This window comes from Dermatophagoides farinae, chromosome 2 (genome assembly GCF_024713945.1).
Source record: "Dermatophagoides farinae isolate YC_2012a chromosome 2, ASM2471394v1, whole genome shotgun sequence".
In the NCBI taxonomy this organism is placed as follows: Eukaryota; Metazoa; Arthropoda; class Arachnida; order Sarcoptiformes; family Pyroglyphidae; genus Dermatophagoides; species Dermatophagoides farinae.
This window is the reverse complement of record NC_134678.1, coordinates 2,785,291-2,801,403: the sequence shown is the minus strand read 5'-3', so window position 1 is coordinate 2,801,403 and position 16,113 is coordinate 2,785,291.

Sequence of the window (16,113 nt, the reverse complement as noted above, 5' to 3'; positions counted from 1 at the left end):
ATTGATCGTTTATTTTGAATCAATCGAAAAAAAAATCTCATTGTTAAATACAAAACAAAAAAAAATGAGAATTCTTTGATGAAATAAATTTCCAACATATCTAAATCTGACCTTATGAATGAAAACTTTTTCCATAATAATATGAAATAAAAGTCATGATGAAAACAAAAAAAAATTATTCCCATCATGAGTTTTTTGGAATTTTTATCCATTCAAAAAAAAAAAAAAAAAATGAAAAGAAATCTTGAATTCATTGATTTACATACATATACAAACCACTCTCATTATGAATGTAGATTTCTATTTCTATTTTTTTTGCCCATATAACTCAGGCAAACAATATAATTTACGATAAAAAAAATATGGTTCGGCTTACAAATAGATTTGTGAATATTCTTTTTTTTCCCGAGGAAAGAAATGTTTTTTTTCCGACATTGATTTCTCGTAAACTTCTTGATAAATTTCCTTTTTTTTTCATTGAAGTATCTCATCTTAATTTTTAGTAGGCGGAAAAGAAAACAAAACAAAAAAAGAAAAAGAAGAAAAGTCCAAGATTTATTGTTATTGTCTTTTTTTCAGATTGTTATATCTTTGGTTTAGAAATGAATTGCTTTTGTCATTAGTAGTATCATCATCATCGATAGTTTTCTGGTGTGTGTGTGTGTGTGATGTGTGTAAAAAAAAAGTTTTCAACAAACAAAATGAAAGCCAATTTATGGATGTTTTCATTGGAACATACAACCAAATGGCTGTAAGAATTTTTTTTTTCATTTCTTTTTTTCTTTGATATGATGGTATTTTTACACCATCAATGAAGAAGAATAAAAAAAAGACAATATATCGGGGGATACACACAAAACAATAAATTGACAAAACGACGACCACAACAGTAACAACAACAACAACAACAACAAGTAATAGTGATTAAAAGTCGATATTTATGTGGAAAAAAAGAAGAAAATTCCGGATAGTGATCATGATGATGATGATGATATGGTGTTAACAACAAATATAATGATAATAATTTGATTTTTATTTTTGTTTGTTTCTTTTATTTTCTATGGAAAAAAAGCTGAAAAAAACCCATATAAACGTCCCAATCAATATTCTGTAAAAAAAAATTCTGTATATGTGTGGGTATGGACCATGATTTTATTATCATCAATGGAAAAAAAGAGCAAAAAAAACTGTTGGACCATACTAAAATCAGAAAAGGATTTTCTTATCCACATTTTTTCTTATTTTTTTTTTGTTGTTGTTGTTTTTATCATCTTATTCATGAAAACGAAAAACAACAACAATAATAACGACTCTCTTGTCTTTTTTTTTCTCGTTGTCTTCGGCAAACTTGGAAAATTTTTCGTTTATAAATGTGATCTTTACAATCGAATCGATCGATCAATCGATGGAAATGTTTTTGGTTGTTGTTTTTATGCTACCGCTATTCTTTGACGATCTTTTTTTTCGGTGAAACATCATTTCAGACAGACGCTGTTTTTTTAAGCAAATCGAATTGATAAAGATTCTATTCTTCAGTGAATAGTTTTTGTATTGCCAATGGGTGGAAAGAATATAATTATTTAATTTTTTTATGCTCATCCACAATGCACACAAACACAATAAAATTGAACTAACATTATTACAATCAAATTCTCAAGTTTCAAGTTAGTAAGATATTTTGTTTTGGACACAAATGTTTTCTATTTTGAATCATTAATCTATGAGAATAATTAGGAATTTGTAATCAAACACACACATACAAATTTAATTATTGTAGATTCACTTGAATGTATATAAAATAAATAAATAATCGGATTGGTCAATAGTGAAATCACCGTCATGAAGTCTAAATTTTTATTTAAAGATAAGAAAGGCTTGGTAAACTATTGCAACAACAACAACAAAAAAATGGCCACAGCAACAGCAGCTAAAGAAATCTCAATAAAATTACTTGATTCCAAGGCAATGATGATGATCATCATCATCATCATAATCTGAAATCTAAAAGTTGAAAAGAAACTTTGATTAGTCTGAATTGTAATCAAAAAAAAAAGGAAAAAGAAAAAAAAACAGCAACAGCAGCTTTAAATTTGAAAGTAATGATTCCATCAAACGATCGAACCATTGTGCTATTTTCTTTTTTTTAAGTACTTTTTTTTGTTGTTGTCTTTGTCGTCGTTTTGCCATTTCCGGATAATAATAATAACGTTTTTTTTCATAAATTTATTATAACCAACAATTGATCAAAAATTGGTCAATTAGAATTATGGTTTTTTTTCTTCTATGATGTGTCACGATTCATGGTTCCAGCGACAATTTTTATTTTTTGTTTTTATTCTTTAAAATATCGATTTAGAATCCATTTCATTTTCTTGCCACCACCACTCTCTCTCTCTCTCTTTTACAATTCAATAGAATAATGAATTATATTTATTTCCGTATTAGCTCAAAGAATTTGTTGTTGTTGTGTGTGTGTGTGTGTGTGTGTGTGTTTGAATCATTTAATGTTATTCAAAATGTGACATTTAATAATAATCAAAACAATTGTTCATTTCAGTTTTTTTAATATAATTTTTGATCAAAAGAATCGTACGTGTGTATGTGTTCACATTAATCCATGATGGAAATTATTTTTCCTGTATAACCTTTTTTTGTGTCGGAAAATAACTTTCATCAGCTGATTTGACGTAATGTAGATTGTAGTAATTTCTAGTGTTCCTACGTATCATTTTTCTAAATTTTTTCCTCCGAAATATTTTTTCAGTTTATGATTAAATAATTTTCATTTTCGTTATTGACGCTGTTTTTTCGGATTTTTTTTCACCTTAAATATACCAAAAATGGAGCATATCCACACACACACACCCACACCCACACAAGCATCCGAAAACATTGATTTTGTCAGGTTTCCTTTGAAAGTATTAGTTTTCTATTCAGACAGATTAATTGATTTATATGATGTTTTTCTGGAAAAAATTCTTGTTGTTTTTTTTCTGATAATAAACAGGTAAATAATTCGGGTGAATTTGTTTAGTGTAGATCATTACTATTCCATATTTCAAACTTTGAAGAATATTAATTTTGCTTGTATAATATTGAAATTTCAAAAAAGATTTAGATTAGAATTGAGTCTTGTGATTTGTTTTTCTCCTAACCTGAATATAATAATTTAATTGATGAACAGGAAATTCTGAAACTTTGTAACACAACATCATTTGAAGTGTATTAATGATTTTCCGTTTTTTACCATAAGTTATATATGAACATAAAATATGTTTCTAATTGTATTCTTTGATCAATCACCATTATTTCTAATTTCATATCATTTATAATAGATACTTTTACCATGTTTAAAATATATAAACAAAAACCATCATCAGTTACAAATAACAATAATGTAATTTCCTCAAATTGAAAAAAAAATATCAAGTATCCACAAGATCAATTATTGTATTAAGTAAAACATGTTGTTGTTGTTGTTGCTGAAGTGGTCCCACTAGTAATTAGTTGATGGCTTTCTGTTACGTGTGTTTGTTTGTGTGTGTGTGTGTGTGTGTGTGCGTGTGTTCTTAATGATAATAATGGCAGAACAACAAAGTGGTTAATGGTATGGCCAATAAATAAAAAGTGATTATTAGATCGAAAAGCGACAACGATTTTCAACTATAGAAAAAACAGATCTGAAGCTTCAATGACATTATATACTTATATTGTCACAATTACAATAATCCATATAATTGGTCAATATCTCGATTGGCCGCGATGAATATTATTCTATAAATTGTCTTTTTTTTATTATCGCTTAGATATAATTATGGATTTTATCGAAAATTATTTGTGTGTGTGTGTGTGCTTTTTGCTAATTGCTTTCATTCGAACAAACTTTTGTTCATTTTATAATAAAATAAATATGTTTGAAGACAACATTCTATTAACCAGAATATTTTGTATCCAGTCATAATGATGATTTATTACTGAAAAATTATATATCTACAAAAAAAATTACAATTGATAAATATAACAATATTTAATCATTATAATTTACGGACAAATCTTATCGATTTTAATATCGTTATATAACATTCATTATTTAAATGTGATTACCTCTCTCGAAGACAAGTGATTTTTTTTCTTCTTATTTTCTTTGACTGTAATTTTTACATTTTTCATTGGAATTGTCCAACAATAAATAATCATATTCAGATTATATCGACACACAATGTTGTGTATATTTTAAGAATTGTACCAAATTCTTTTATTGTTCCTTATTCATTTTGGCCATTTTTGTTCTACACCCATTGCCATTTACCACCGTCATCATGATCATTGTTGAATCTATTGAAAAATATATTCGAGTGCAATATAAGAAAAGAAAAAAAAATAAATGGTCCAGAAGAAACAGAACAAAAAAAAATGGTCATGATACAACAACACACGCACCATCAACTTAAATATGAAACTTGTATAAATGTTTGACAATATCTACATCTGTTGTTCTTAGAATAAATATCTATATATGTATGATTTTAATGGCGTGACAAAAAAAAAACATTGACAAACGAGATGGACGGAAGAATATAATGAAAAAAATAACATCCTTGTTCGACAAACGGAAAGCGAAAAACCAAAAAAAACCAGATGATACTTTTTTTTCGTCTGTCTGTCTGTCTTTGCTATTACTACCAAACAAACACAAGGGAAAATAAAAGTAACTAACAAAAAAAAAAACAATTAAAAATGAATCAAAAACAAGAATAAAGAAATTCATGAGAAATGTTGGGGCTGAAAATTCTGTAAATAAAAGAGACCGGATGATAGTTGAATAAATCAATTAAACACACACACACACCGACAGATTATAAAAGCTAGTTTTGACTAGACTCTTGTGGTAAAGTTTTTTTTCTCTACCATTTTTCCCGGTTTTGTCAATTTGTCAAATATTAACACTAGACAGAGAAAACAATGATGATATAGTGGATGTTGTTAAACTGATGATTATAATGAGAACGGAACGTTTTTCTTTTATTTTTTGTCATGACAAGCAACAAAAATGATACAATAAACAATCAAATAAGCAGAATAAATTGTTGAATATGTAAAAGACGAACTACAAAAAAAAACTTAAAGAAACATTTCGACAAATGATGATGAGATTTTTTATTTATTTATTGTAAACATTGATCATCAAAATAATTGAAACAAAACAAAACATGCGATAAATGTGTCGAATAAGTGAATTTTTTTTTGTAAAAATATCGCATTCCGAATTCACCAAAGAAAGTGTTCAAAGTTGATTGATTCGATGTGTGTGTGCGAGTATGTTTTTTATTCCATCTCTCGTGTTGAAAAAGATTCGTTGGTGTTTATTGATGTGAATCGATTGATCGATTTCCAAAATTTTTGTTAGTGATGATAGTGGCGGGACTTTATATTCTACAATAATGAGGTTTGTTTTTTTTTTGTTATCTGTATCAGGAAAAAAAGGGTTATACAATCATCATAATATTTTTAGTATGGAAAAAATTCTATTTTAAACTGTAATATATTACTTTAGTATGTTTTTTTTTTCTTATTACAATCATCAATGATGATATACTTGAATTGCAATGATACTTAAACATTGAATGATGGTTATTTAAGAAAAATTTTCTTTTCAAGATTTTTTTTTGCAAAATTGTTTGTCTATATCAAAAAAAAGAAGACAAAATTTAATGTTAATTCATGCATATTCAAAAAAAAATTGAACATTTTTTTATATTCATATTTCGTATAATTTCATTGATCGTTGATGATGATATTGGATTGAAAAATTTGAAAATTAAAACCAAAATGATTATATAGTGAATGGATAGACAAATGATTCTGATTCTTCATTTTCCAATGGTGGTTACAATGCATGTTTGTCTAATTTAACAATCATCATCTTAATGATAAGCATAATGATGAAACATTTTTTTTATCCATAATGATAATGGATAAATGGAACAACAATATCGTTTTGTTGAAATTTTTGTATTAACACTGTTTGTTTTTTGAAAGTTGGAAGAAAGAGGTCATTAATGATTGGTTAAATTATCAATATTTTTTTTTTCTCGAAAAATATAAAATACGAATGTATTTAATGTCATTATCAACTTTGTTTTTGATGACAATTTTTGTTTCGTCCATATTTTGATGACGATGACAAAAACCCGTTTCAAATAAAATTTTTTTGATTTTTTTTCAATTTAAATGTCACTCGGAATTGGTTCTTTCACACAATGACATTAATAATTCCTGGAAAAAATTTTTTTTTTGTTTTGTTTTTTTTTTGGTCCATCAATTACGATCAAGCTGACCAATGTTTTTTTGACAATGTTGTGATAGAATGAAAACGGAAAATTTTTTTCTCTTTCATTAAAAAAAACTAACAAACAGATTAAACAAAAACAAATAATGATTCTGAACTTTTTTTAGCTTTTACTGTACAAAACAAAATCCTACCAAGTTAGTGATAAAAAATCAATAAAAGAGAAACAAAACAAAAAAAAATCATAGAATGAACAGAATTCAAAACACAGACGCAATCGCACACACATGGCCATAAAAGCTGGATAAAGAATCCAAATTTCATTTTCACCTTTTCACCTAACCTTAAATATGGTTGAATAAATGTACCATGATTAATGCTTGTATGTATGCGTGTGTGTGTTTGTCATAAGTAAAATTAACGAGCAAATCAATTCGAATAAATTTGAATATTGATCGTAAAATTATATTATCATCTTATTTTATTTCAAATCAATTGATTCTGTCATTTATCATTTTTTTCTCTTCAATTTTTGCTCGACACCAAAAAGCTAGATTCATTTGTCAGCTAGCATAAAAATTGATAATAACTTTTTCTGTTCTGTATGGACAAAATATGACAATTGATTCTTTTTTTCTTGTAAAATATTTACTTATTTGATTTGTATGGAAAATCCTCATCATCATTATTATTATTTCGTATATTCTTGCACACAAATCTTTGTTTATATTTTCCTCAGCCTAATTTTGTTTTGTTTATCTGTGTGATTTTTTCTCAAGTTTTAATCAAGCCGGTGATTATTTTCAATATCACTAAGTAAACAGAAAAAAAATTCCAATGTTAACATCTTATGGAATACGAATGATAAGAAGCTGAATGAACAGCTGATTTGTCATCATTAGCGTTTCAATGTTTGCAAGACATTTTCTTTCTTTTTTTTAGTAGAGAATTAACTGATTCTATTGACTTAATTTTTATTTTTATTATATTTTCACTGCTTTTTTTTAAATTAATTTTCTTCTAGTCAAATATTCAGGATAAAATTAATCAAATCATTTTCAATAACATTTATCGTTTGTTTTAACCTATTTCTTTCAATTGTTTGCTTGAATTCAATTATTCAATGTGTTTTATTTAATTTATTTATTACCCTAAAATCGCGAATATAACTACTAACTAATTGATTTCCATAAAATAACCATTGAAAATAAGACTATTTTTCAACATTTTTTTTGTATAATACGCGTTTTATAGCCACGATTTTAGGGTAATTCAAATAGATTTAGTTGTAGTAGAATCTTTCCTTAACCACATTCCAAGTCTTTTCGACTCCAAAATGAGAATTTTTATCATGCACCAGCTCCAACACCCGCTCACGCAATCCAGGAGGAATAGCTCTTCGACGCCCACCATCTCCAACGAATAGCCAATGACCATCTTCGAGCACAAACTGATTCGGCTTGGCGTTAACCATACGCATTAATTCCGGATCGGCATCATCAACTTCTATTAAGGCCACCAACCGACTCAACGCATCAGCATCAACGTTCAACTTTCCAGGAATATGATTGATAATAAAAGGATCAAATTCTTCTAACCGGAGCGCCATCCTTCCCAATTTTCCTCTCGTGTCACGATTTCTTCTCAAATAAACCAAAGGTCGATGATCAGTCTCCAAAACGAATCGTCCAAACAAAAGATAATGTTTGAACCGCTCCAAAGCCCAAATCACTGCCGTAGCCTCTTTTTCTATGACTGCGTATTTACGTTGTGTTTCGGAAAACTTCGAACTGGCATACGAAACGACATGACGCTGACCATTTTCTTCCTGGCAAAGGACAGCACCCATCGCCCTGTCCGAAGCGTCGGTTCTCAAAATGAACGGTAAATCCATATCTGGCAATCTCAAACAAGGCGCTTCGCACATTCTCTCTTTTAGCTTCTGGAAGGAATGCTCATGAACTTCCGACCACACGAACTTAGCATCTTTTTTGACCAAATCGAACAACGGAGCAGCGATTTCGGCATGTTCCGGAATATGAGCAGCAAAATGATTTGTTAAACCAACAAACGTCTGAACATCGGAAGTAGAGGTTGGTCGAGGCATTTCCATCACTGCTTTAATCTTCTCCTCCGAAGGTCGAACGCCATTCTTATCCACCCGGAAACCCAAGAATTCCACACATTCCAACTCGAACTGACATTTCTTCTTATTCATACGAAGATTGGCCTCTTCCACAGCGGCCAGTACACGATCCACAGCGGCCAAATGATCTTCGTTCGGACCAGTGAAAATCAGGATATCGTCCAAATAACAGACGACGTTAGGAACACCGTTGAGCACTTTATGCATCGCCCTCTGGAAAGTCTGCGGAGCCGAGGACAAACCGAATGGCATCTGATTAAATTCGTAAAGCTCTCCATCGAACCGGAAAGCGGTTTTGCACTTGTCCAATTCGGCAATCTCGATCTGATAATAACCCTTGGCCAAGTCAATCTTAGAAAATTTGTCGGCCCCAGCAACTTTTTCTAATAAAACATCGATCCTAGGCATTGGATAACCAGGCTTCTTCGTCTTCTTATTCAATTCCCGATAATCAATCGCTAGCCTTAACGTTCCATCCTTCTTTTTGATAGGAACGATTTGAGCCGCCCACTCGCTATCACGACTCTTACGAAGGATACCAATATCCAAAAGTTCCTTTACTTCCTTCCTGGCCATATCCATGACTGCAACAGGGAAACGCCGGTCCGGAAGGATTACCGGAGTCGCATCGTCCAATAACGGAATGAAATGTTGAACTCCATTGTAATGACCTACGCCCGAAAACAGATGTTCGTATTTCTGGAACAAACTTGCCATGCCTTCAGAAACTCGACCAGAATCTTCAGAAATCCTAAATTGTTCCATTTCATCGATGAGATCTTGACCCGTCCAGATGGCGAAAATTGAATTTGTCTTCGTTCTAACTCGACTTTGTTTCAAGACAACGTTCTGTCCGTTGAGCGAAGCGACCAGCTCACCGGACTCAGCATTCCACGAAACTTTGTATTTGACAAGAAAATCTCGACCTAAAATTCCGACGTTCTCGTTTAAATCAGCGGAATAAGCTTCCAACAAGAAATGATTTCCTGCGATCACCATGTCTCTGCTCCAAGGACCAAACGCTTCAGCTTTATGACCAAACGCCCCTTTAAAAACTTTAGAAGCCGGTAAAGAATTCGGAAATGTCCTTAAAGGCAAGATACTTATGGCTGCTCCAGTATCCACCAGCATGCGAATCTTCTGTCCATCAACGACAGCAAAAACAATAAAAGGTTGATCATGATAACAGCCATTAACACCAAAGACATAATTATCAACATGCTTTATTAACGATTCAGCAACAGATTGTTCAGACTCAACAACTTGTTTAACAGCTTGTTCACCACTGACTTCCTTCCCTTCCAATCTCGATTTATTCTTAGACCAACATTTCTTAGCTATATGACCCAACTTGCCACAAGAAAAACATCGAATTTCTTTTCTTTGACCAAATTTTCCATTCGATGACGAAGCCCATTGTTGTGAATTTATAGCATTAATCGAACTCTCAACAATCGATGCGAATGGCCTAGCACCGAATTCACGTCTCTCTAGAATATACGCCAATTTTCTGATGTTGATTTCTTCGCCTTCGCTAATCTCGGCCAACCAAGCCACAGGAAATTTGTCTCGTAAAACTGCAGATAATCCGACTACAGAAACTGTTGATTCCGGTAAAAGATTGTTCCAAGATCTAATTTTAGATAAAGCCCCAAGAATATTGGAATGATCCAACTCATCTTTAACCAACGACAAATTCCTCGCGTCCTCACGAATCCAACGAGACACGGACGATTTATTCTCGAAAATACCAGCCAAAAATTTAATCGCTGCCCTCCTGTCGAGGCCTATGACATAGTCCAACGCCGCACCGGACAAAGCTTCATTGAAGAATATTACTTCCGCGGCTTCTTCTCCCACACATCTTTCGAAAATTTCCCAAGTCTTTATAAAATTTTTCCATAAAAATGGTTTCGATCCATCAAACTTAGGAACAGTGGGCAATCTTTTATGGACAACTTTGGCCTTTAGAAACAATTGATAAACAAAAAACGCCAAAAATAACACAATTAAAATCACAAAATACATCTGCCACCAAGTTGTATTTTATTACGATTAACAAATAACAGGCAGGTTCGAGGCAATTCTAAAACTAATTCAGAAAGGCGTAAACGCCAATTGTTTAAGTAGCAGTTGGATATCGAATCTAATTATCGAACACCAATCTACTCCTATTTCTTATTTTTATTTTCAATGTTGTTGTTATTCCTAATTTTTCAATATTAAATTTGACATTTTTATTGTTTTGTTTTGTTGTAGACACTAAAAAAAACAGTGTTTCTCTATATATAAACACATTATTCACAAATATGTGAATCTAGAAAATTAATCAAAATTGTGATTCTGATTGTAATATATGGCTTTTATTTGTGAGTTGGCGAAAAATTTTTTTCTCTCATTCCTTTCCAACAATCAAACCAAAAATTCAACATTTCATCTTGAATACACTCCTTCATTGTAGGAAATTCTTTAACTATACTGATTAAAGTGTTTATTCATCTATATTTATTATTTGACAATGAAAATATTTTACATCTCAATTCATTGAAAATCAAATTCATGTCATTGAATTCTGTCATCAAGAAAAAAAAACTTAATAATTTAATACAATATAATAATTATACTTCTTAAAGAATCCATAATGTTAAAGACAAAAAAAAATATATATCTTTTCATTTTAAGATTCAAGTCTTTTTCTTTATTTTCATTACAATCTCAGAATTAGATTATTTTCATCTAGACATTTCCATAAAAATAATCAATGCATATTTTGTGAATCCTTTAATGACAAAGTTCATCATCATCATCATCATCATATTTTTTTCAATAACAGTCAATAGCTTTCTTTACTCGAGTATCAAAACATATTTGTATTTTGAGATGGAATAGAGAATTTGATACTCATTATTTCGTTCAACAACAACAACAACAACAAAAATAAAATGCTGAAATCATCATTGATTATTATCATCATAATGCTATTTGATTCTCAAGTGTTATTGAGTGAATATTGCCAGATGCCAAACCATAATGCAGATATCATCATAAAAGTGGAAATATTTGAAATTGATCAAAAAAAAAAAAATTAATTTTTTCATATTTTTTTATGCATAACAAAAAGAACCGAATATACCTAAAAACAGATTCACTTTTTTCATTCATTCACATTTTCTGGCATTATGTTTGTTTTTTTTTGTGTTCACCATTACATATTTTGATAGCAATATTCATTTTTTATTTTATTGCAAAATAATCCTCTCATCTCTGTATACATTTCAGTGTGACCAATGTTCTTGGAATGAATAAGAAAAAGAAACATTCTCGCTTCTCCTTGATGACATTATCGTCCTCTGTTCGTTTTTTTTTTGCTCTTGTTATTTCTCAGGCCAAAAAAATATGAAGAAAAGAACCTCGAAAAAAAAACAAATTCCAGTTGCACTTTTCCCATTTCATATATAGTATATCCACATTCACTAAACTATGACTTTTTATACGATTATATTATTTTTTAATGATTAACTTGTAACACAATATTTGTATACATTCAACGTTTCATGTTTACATTTTTTTTTGACTTTTTTTTCTCATTTTTGTTGATAAATTACTCAAGAACTCAGAATCATCAACAAACCAGCCATCCAACCAAATAAACAAGTTGGAATAAAACGAATTTTATGCATCACTATTCTTATCCATGTATTTATGGTGTGTGTGTGTGTGTGTGTGTGTGTATGAAATATGATGAATTTTTCATTATTTGAACATGATTTTTTTTTCTCTTTTTGACCATTTAATCATATCTTAATAACATTGTACAAATCAATTCTGAGAATGGAAAAAAATGTACATAAATTTTTGTAAGTATTAATCTTGATATGATGCGGAATAAAAAAAAACGGAAAAAAAATTCTAAACACTTTGTAAATCAATCAACAGTCATGACATAGAATTTACATCAGTCTTAGTTTATTATTCATATCAATCATTCATGTTTTTTTAGCCTTTTCCAAAATTGTTTTTTTTTCGATATTTGAAAACCATTTTTTCAACTTGCGTAATGTGATCGATCCAAAACTATTATACCTATTTATATCCAGTGATGATTCAAATGTGAAGAATTCATTCTATCGTTGTACAAATCCTAAATCAATACAAGTTGAATTTCAACACATTTTTCCAAATCACGCACACGTTCCATCCATGAAAACAAAAATTAACAAAATTCTCGATGATGATGATGTTACCATCATTACGTGAATATAATGTCATTAATAATCGATAAATTATTCGATTATCAAATTAAATATAATGTAATGATGTAATGATCTATGTGTGCTCAATGTTTGATTTGTGCATATATTTGTCGGTTAGTTAACAGTTTGGATGTGGATTGAATATTCTTGCTTTTTCTATTAGTAATTGCACACAAAAATTGTCAAGTTGAACACACACACATATATTGCAATAAGAACACGAATAAATTAATCTGGTTTTCACATTTTCGTCGTTGTTCACTTGTTCATATATATTTTTTTTCTAGCCATATTAATATCCCGTAATGGTATATGTGTTTTCATCTTTTTTTTGATACATATTACCACTTTGAATAGAAAAAAAATAACATTCTCAGACGTTTTGATCATTCTTGTTTTGTCGTTATCATTATTATCATTATTGTTTTTATGATTTTTACTCATTTTTTCTACTCTTTTAACTTTGTTTTTTCTCTCTAATGGATTTTATTTGCTGTGTAAAAAGAATGAGAAATTTTTTTATCATTTTTTTTAACCAAACTCTGGATTAAGTTCAATGGAATGGAATCAAAATTGGAAATGGAAAAACATATAAAATATTTATATCCCATTGTATGAGAAAGAAAGAGAAAGAAAAAAGTTTTTTTTTGTTATCTCGTTGTTTAATTCTGTCCAGTGAAAAAAAATTTGAAATTTTTTTTTATCATAGTGACCATGTTCATATCTCGACAAATTATCATCATCATAATCATTTTCATTCAGTGGGACATTTTTTTTTTCTCTCGAAAAAAAATGTAATTTCCTTATGAAAAAAAATCCATCCATTCATATTCCGTTCATTCGTTCATAAAAATGTATTATAAATTGTATGATGATCTCATAAGGTGTTTCCTGATACATAAAATAACTTTGTTTCTGGTTCCTGAAATTTATTTATTTTTTTCTTCACTTCATCATAATAAACTCATGGCTTTTTTTTTATTTTTCATCTTGCCAGTATAGTGATTTGATGATTATTTTTCATCATTATGTATGCAAACTTTTTTGTTGTTGTTGTTGTTATTGTTGTTTTAGTGTTTTTTTTTCATTTCTTTCATAATAATAATAATCATCATTATCATTATTTCTAGATGCCATTACATATTATCTTTGTTAGTTTTTTTTACCTGGAATAGATATATAGTGATCATTGATGATGAAACACATTCTTATCATTCAAATGACGATGATCAACATATACATACCGCAGGCAAACTAACTAAAAGTGAATTATGTTTAACATTGAATCTGTAATAATAGAAACTGGAGATAAAACAAAAAGTAAAAAAAAAAAATAAATAAATAAAAGTTTAGCTCACTAGGAATGAATGAATGAAATAACAAAAAAAAAAAAATAAAAATAAAAAATAAATATGAAAAACAACAAAGTTATGAAATGTATGTTGAGTTAATGAGCTCAACATGGTTCTGTCACAAATTGTCGAAAATAAAAATGTCGAATACAAAATGGTCGAAAATATTTGATCGAAAATAATAAAGTCGAAATGACAAAAATGTCGAACAGACAAAAATGTCGAAAATAAAAAAGTCGAAAATTGAAATGTCGAAATGGCTTGAGCCCTTATCCCTTAAAATTATCACTAACGAAAAAGACTCAAATATTATTTTTTCATTTTAATTCTGGATACACAGTGGCGACTTTTCCCTTATTTAATGCAGAGAACGTCAGTGTTAACTTTACTTTATTCAATGCCGATATCGTCAGTGTTGACTTTACTTATTATTGTCAAAGACAAGGAAATTTTCTGAGACAAAAGTGTAAAACATCGATGAACCGATTTATAGTATTTTAGACTTTGATCTCTATTCTAGATTGTTTGTCAATACAATAGTTTTATCCAAACCTCACCGAAGGTGAGGTTTGTATTAATCTAATGAACCGAGACCACCTAACCTAACCTAACCTAACCTAAACTAGAAAAAAATAAACATTTTTGGCCCTGTGAAGACCGTTCATAACATTGAATGCTCCTTTTATCACCCACTCTTCAATACAATAATTACTTAAAGATAATTTTGATGCTGTAGTAAATCGATAAACAATCAAATAATAATCACAAACAAATTTGAATGAAAATATAAAGTGAATTGATAATAATATGAATCCAAATAGTTCGAATAAAAATAAAATTTTATCATCTTAATGTGTGATTATCCAGAATTGAAATGAAAAAATAATATTTGAGTCTTTTTCGTTAGTGATAATTTTAAGGGATAAGGGCTCAAGCCATTTTCGACATTTCAATCTTCGACTTTTTTATTTTCGACATTTTTGTCTGTTCGACGTTTTTGTCGTTTCGACTTTATTATTTTCGATCAAATATTTTCGACCATTTTGCATTCGACATTTTTATTTTCGACAATTTGTGACACAACCGCTCAACATATATAGCTCATTATCAAGTATATTTTGGATTCAAGCAATTTTGGTTGCTGCTTGTTAAATTATTTTTTTTCGTTTTATAATCAAACAAACAAACAAAAAACATTGAATACAATCATCAACTGATTGAATTTGAACAATATTTTTTTTTAAACAAAAAATAAAGTTTATTTTTCCATACAAATTTCGCTCATTGAGTGAAAAGTTCGTAAAGTTTGTTTATTTCACCCGTCGTTGCATACTCGTGATGAAAAGAAGAAAAAAAAAATTAAAAATCAAGTTTATAAAATGAAAATAATTAACCTCATTAAATGGCATCATCAGAATTATAATGATGATGATGACAACATTGTGAGCGAGAGAGTGGACGTTTTGGATATTAAATTGAAAACTTTTTAATTTCACATTACAATATATTCGTTATCATTAAGAAAAAATAGCCGTCGAATCCGTATGTATATATGAATATTATGATAATAAATTCCAAACTTGTTTGTTTGTCTATTATGGGGAAAAGAATATTCTATATTCAATTAGAATTCTTGTTATTTTAAGCATTTGCATTTATTTTCTGGTTTCCATCACTATATCGTCCCATTATTATCATCAGATATATATATGGCAAAATGATGGTTATGAAATAAAATTTTGACAAATGTCTATCTATGAATAAGTAAACATGTTGATGTGTGTTATGTTTATTGGTGGCTATCAACAAATTCAATTCACACACATAAAATGTGTGTAAGTGTGGATATATGCTAAAAACAGCCTGTATGTCAAACACACAACCGCCAACTTAAAGCATCAAAAAAAAAACATTGCCATTCATTTGTGTGTATTGAAACCAAGAAATGAGAAAATAGCTTAGGATTTCCAAAGAAAATGATTGTCCATCTATTCTGTTTACTTTTTTTTTCTCTCTCCATTCATATATTCGTATGCAACATAGTATTTGTTTTTGTTGCAACATTTATTTTTA